The 5,381-nt window shown below is 47.8% G+C and overlaps 1 pseudogene; it reads right to left on the bottom strand.

Moving 5' to 3' along the window:
* Nucleotides 1–6: 6 nt before the first annotated feature.
* Nucleotides 7–5,381, bottom strand: part of LOC112076450 (leucine-rich repeat and fibronectin type-III domain-containing protein 4-like) — a 35,449-nt pseudogene continuing 30,074 nt past the window's right edge.

Raw genomic sequence — 5,381 nt, 5'->3', positions numbered from 1 at the left:
CTCTCCATTCTGTTTAACACATTTTCTCTGTTTCTTCTCTTTCTCCTCTCCTCTGAACTCAACATTTCTAAATATTTTATATTTTAAGCAGAGATCCTCAGATAAAGATATTCTTATTTCTCCCTCTCTCTCTCTTTCTCTCTCACCCTCTCTCTCTCTCTCTCTCTCTCTCTTCCCCTCTGTCTCTCTCTTTCTCTCTCTCCTCTCTCTTGTTTCTCTCTTCATATGCCTACATCTGTCATCTCTCTCATGTCTCTCTCATCTCTCTTTCTCTTCTAAATTCCCTCTATTCCAAATCCAATTCAGGTCAAGTCTGGAGGCCTCCTTGGCAGAACAAGTGAGAATCTCTCTTCTCCACTTTCAACCCCTACATCTTCCCTCTATCCCTCTATTCATCTCTCTCTCTCTCTCTCTTCTCCACTTTCAACCCTTACATCTTCCCTCTATCCCTCTATTCATCTCTCTCTTCCTCTCTTCTGTCTTTGTCTCTCTCTCTCTCTTCTATCTCCCTCTCTCGCTCTCTTCTATCTCCCTCTCTCTCTCTCTACACATTTCCTCTCTGTAACCCTAGAAATCTCTGAGGGTCCCTCTCTCTCTCTCTGTCTCGTTCTCGCTCTTTCTCCCTCTTTCTCTCTGTCTCTTTTGCTCTCCCTCTCTCATTCCCGTTGCCCCTGACGACAACACTGGTCACCGCTGAGTAAGAGTTAATGTTGTTATAGATGTGGACGTGGTAACTCCCCGCCACCACTACCCTGGTGGCTGGTTGTTGCTGAGTGTACCAACCAACATTCCTTGCAGCGATTTGCTCCGCCTCGTCCAAGTCACTGACAACCGCTTGGCGTAACCGTGGCGACCGCCGTACTGTCGCTGGGTGGTAACCATTGTCTTGGCGATGGAAACAGAAGAAGAAGATAACCCCATGTCGAGGGAGTTGCTACGTTTGGCACGCACAATGCTGTGGGAGGGTCTTAGCGGAGCTCCTGGGCTCTGATAGGCCTGAGAAGAGTTACATTTATCTCCGAGTCAGCCCACTATGTCTCCGTGTCTCATCCTCCAATCAGAAAGGAGATCCTGTCCCAGGAGCCTATCCAGGGTGAAGCTTGCCCGTATGGCCCCACCAATTATTACTACATCTGGGCAGAGCCTAGCCCTCCCACCTCGTGATTGGCGGGGGAGGGTTGAGGGGGAGGAGCTTATGACAGGAGAGTTGTAGAGAGAGTCTGTTTAGGGGATGTAGGGAGGAAGGTGTCTCTCACTGCTAGCGTCATGTCCACCTGTCCTCCCCCCTTCTCTCCATCCCTGTCCTCCCCCCTTCTCTCACTCCCTGTCCTCCCCCCTTCTCTCCCTCCCTGCCCTCCCCCCTTCTCTCCCTCCCTGCTAGGCCTGGGGAGAGTTTGGGGTTTTGGTTTGGGGGGTACCTTAGGGGGTACGTCGGCCCCTCCTTTCTCGCCCTCGTTTCCCTTATCTTTCTCCTTCTTTTTCTCTTTTCCTCTCTCCTTCGTCCTGCCCCCTCTCTGCTTTGAAGGCAGCCCATTGGGCAAGACCACCATCATCACATCTCCGTTGCCATCCGATTGGCCGTAGACTCCTCCGCCACCTCCGGCCGCCGCCTCTTTCACCGGACTCCCTAATGACCCGCCCTGGCAACACGCCAACTCATCACTATCATCCCCGTGGTGACAGTGGTCGTCCTGGTTACTGCAGACACGGTGACGCACCATCAGCGCCACGGTGAACACCAGCAGCGTTACCACGACAACGCCTCCCACAAGTATTGTCAGGGTTCCTCCCAGGAAGTGGGTCTGTAGAGATCGGCATTCTGGGTAGAGTTCTTTAGTGCTAAACTGGGCGCAGCCAAGAACCTTGAAAAAAGAGAGAGATTAAGGAAAATAGATAAGAGAAATTTTTGATAAATTAATGAATGAATGAATACAGATTGAATGAAAGTAGATCGTTTTAGAGAGAGAGAGAGATGGAGAGAGGGAGTAAAATTAAGTAAAAAATATCAAAGAAAGAAACTTAGAAGGAAAGTAAATGATTTTCTAGCGAGAGAGAGGATTACGGAAAAGATAAACCTATGATAAACCAAACCCCCAAAGTCTTGTTTAAAGCAGTAGTGAAGAACGGGATTGGGGTCAATTGGAATTGAAGGCAGTCAATTCAAGAAGTAAACTGAAATTCCAATTCAATAATTGCAAAAAGGGCATCTATTTTCATTGACTGCTGAATATGAAAAGCTATTTTTTGTCAAAAGTGTTTCACTTCCTAAATTGACTAACTTCAATTCAAATGAAACCCTGGTGAGGAGCTACAGAGAAAGGATCAGAGTACCTTGGTAGCTGCCAAGGAGGTGACTTTGTCATCAAAGATGGCCAGGACACACAAGTTGTAGTCCGCTCCAGATACCAGGTTCTTCAACATGAAACTGTTACTGGTAGAAGGGAGGATCCTGGAAAAGAAAAAGAATGAAAGGTATCTTTACATTATCTTTTTTAATTATTTAACAACTACTACATTATTATTGTATTTTTGTATTTATTTAAGTGTAATATACAGTTAAGCATTTCAATTAAAGTAGAGTACATATTTTAGAGAGAAGGATGAAACAAAAGAGAGAGAGTTTGAGAGAGGGGTAGAGAGGGGTAGAGAGAAAGAGCGAGAGAGGGGGGTAGAGAGAGAAGAGAGAGATCGAGAGAGGGGTAGAGAGACAGAGAGAGAGAGTGGTAGAGCGAGACAGGAGAGAGAGAGAGAGAGAGAGAGAGGGTGTAGAGAGAGAGAAAGAGAAAAGAGGGAGAGAGGAGAGAGAGAAGATAGAGAGAGGGAGTAGAGAAAAATAGAGAAAGAGGGAGAGAGGAGAGAGGAGAGAGAGAAAGAGGGAGAGGAGAGAAGGAGAGAAAGAGGGAGAGAGAAGAGAAGAGAAAGATTGAGAGAGAGAGAAAGAGATGGGTTGAGAGAGAGAGAGAGAGGGAGGCTTTATTGAGCAGAGGAGCTGAGTGGAATTATGAAAATAAAACAATTCATTACAGCTGCAGACAGACAGACGTGTGTGTATGTGTGGTGTGTATGTGCTGCGTGAGGGTGCGTGAGGGTGGTGAGTGCGTGAGGGTGCGTGAGGGTGCTGAGGGTGCGTGAGGGGGTAGCGTGAGGTGCGTGAGGGTGGTGAGGGTGCGTGAGGGTGCGTGAGGTGCGTGAGGGTGAGCGGGCGGTGGTGAGGGTGCGTGAGGGTTGCGTGAGGGTGCGTGAGGGTGCTGAGGGTGCGTGAGGGTGCGTGAGGGTGCGTGAGGTGCGTGAGGGTGCGTGAGGTTCGTGCAGGTGCGTTGGAGGCGTGCGTGAGGGTGCGTGCTCAACATACTAAACATTTTGATCCACACAGAAAAGAGCCTTCTGTTCCCCTAGGGAAGAGAGATGTGTACTTTGACCATCGAACCTGCTGTCACTATTGGAACAGACACTGTAATGAATAGAATATTTAATGAAAGAAACATAATGAGAATATCTTGGTCAGAACAGAGAGTTTCTGTGAAGGCATAATAATTGCCAACAGAAAACCTAGAGGTAAGAGCTCTCCTTAGAAAAATGATTTCCTATTATAGAAATATAAATACATGAACTGCCCCACTTACAGTAATCACACACTATTATAGAAACGTGAATACATGAACTGCCCCACTTACAGCTTACCGCCACAATAGGTCCACAGACGACGCAATCACACTGCTCACTGCCCTAACCCATCTGGACAAGAGGAATACCTATTTAAGAATGCTGTTCATCGACTACAGCTCAGCATTTAACACCATAGTACCCTCCAAACCCTCCAGACCCTGGGTCTCGACCCCGCCTTGTGCAACTGGGTCCTGGACTTCCTGACGGGCCGCCCCCAGGTGGTGAAGGTAGGTAACAAAATCTCCACCCCGCTGACCCTGGGGCCCCACAAGGGTGTGTTCTCAGCCCTCTCCTGTACTCCCTGTTCACCCACAACTGCGTGGCCATGCACGCCTCCAACTCAATCATCAAGTCTGCAGACGACACTACAGTGGTAGGCTTGATTACCAACAACGACGAGACAGCCTACAGGGAGGAGGTGAGGGCCCTTCGGAGTGTGGTATCAGGAAAATAACCTCACACTCAACGTCAACAAAACAAAGGAGATGATTGTGGACTTCAGGAAACAGCAGAGGGAGCACCCCCCCATCCACATCGACGGGACAGTAGTGGAGAAGGTGGAAAGTTTTAAGTTCCTCGGTGTACACATCACGGACAAACTGAATTGGTCCACCCACACAGACAGCGTTGTGAAGAAGGCGCAGCAGCGCCTATTCAACCTCAGGAGGCTGAAGAAATGTGGCTTGTCACCCAAAACCCTGACTAACTGCTACAGATGCACAATCGAGAGCATCCTGTCGGGCTGTATCACCGCCTGGTACGGCAACTGCTCCGCCCACAACCGTAAGGCTCTCCAGAGGGTAGTGAGGTCTGCAGAACGCATCACCGGGGGCAAACTACCTGTCCTCCAGGACACCTACACCACCCGATGTCACAGGAAGGCCAAAATATCTCAAGGACAAACAACCACCGAGCCACTGCCTGTTCACCCCGCTATCATCCAGAAGGGAGGTCAGTACAGGTGCATCAAAGCAGGGACGAGAGACTGAAAAAACAGCTTCTATCTCAAGGCCATCAGACTGTTAAAGCCACCACTAACATCGAGTGCTGCTGCCAACATACTGATCAACTCCAGCTCACTTTAATAATGAAAAATTGATGAATAAATGTTCACTAGCCCTTTAACTATGCCACTTTTATATAAGTTTACCATACCCTACATTACTCATCCTCTATGTATATAACTGTACTCTATACCATCTATCTGCATCTTGCCTAAGCCGTCGGCCATCGGTCATTCACATAAAAGTTATCTTTCATGTACACTATATCATTCATACCGTTACATTTGTGTGTATAAGGTAGTTGTTGTGAAATGTTAGATTACTTGTTAGATTATTAGCATTGTCGAAACATAGAAGACAAAGCATTTCGCACACTAGCAATAACATCTGCTAACTATTGTGTACGTGACTAATAAAATTTGATTTGATTCGATTTGATTTCATCAGCCAAAGGCTGTCAATCCTCTCGATAGACTACATGACCTTCTACGATCCAGCCAGAGGGCTCAATCCTCTCGGATAGACTACATGACCTTCTACGATCCAGCCAGAGGTCAATCCTCTCGATAGACATACATGACTTCTACGATCCAGCCAGAGGGCTCAATCCTCTCGATAGACTACATGACCTTCTAAACGCGAGAGGCCTCAATCCTCTCGGTAGACTACATGACCTTCTACGATCCAACCAGAGGGCTCAATCCTCTCGAG

The sequence above is a fragment of the Salvelinus sp. IW2-2015 genome, unplaced genomic scaffold, assembly GCF_002910315.2.
Source record: "Salvelinus sp. IW2-2015 unplaced genomic scaffold, ASM291031v2 Un_scaffold3761, whole genome shotgun sequence".
NCBI lineage: Eukaryota > Metazoa > Chordata > Actinopteri > Salmoniformes > Salmonidae > Salvelinus > Salvelinus sp. IW2-2015.
The sequence above is the reverse complement of the archived record's forward strand: the minus strand, read 5'-3'. Positions and strand labels throughout refer to the sequence as shown.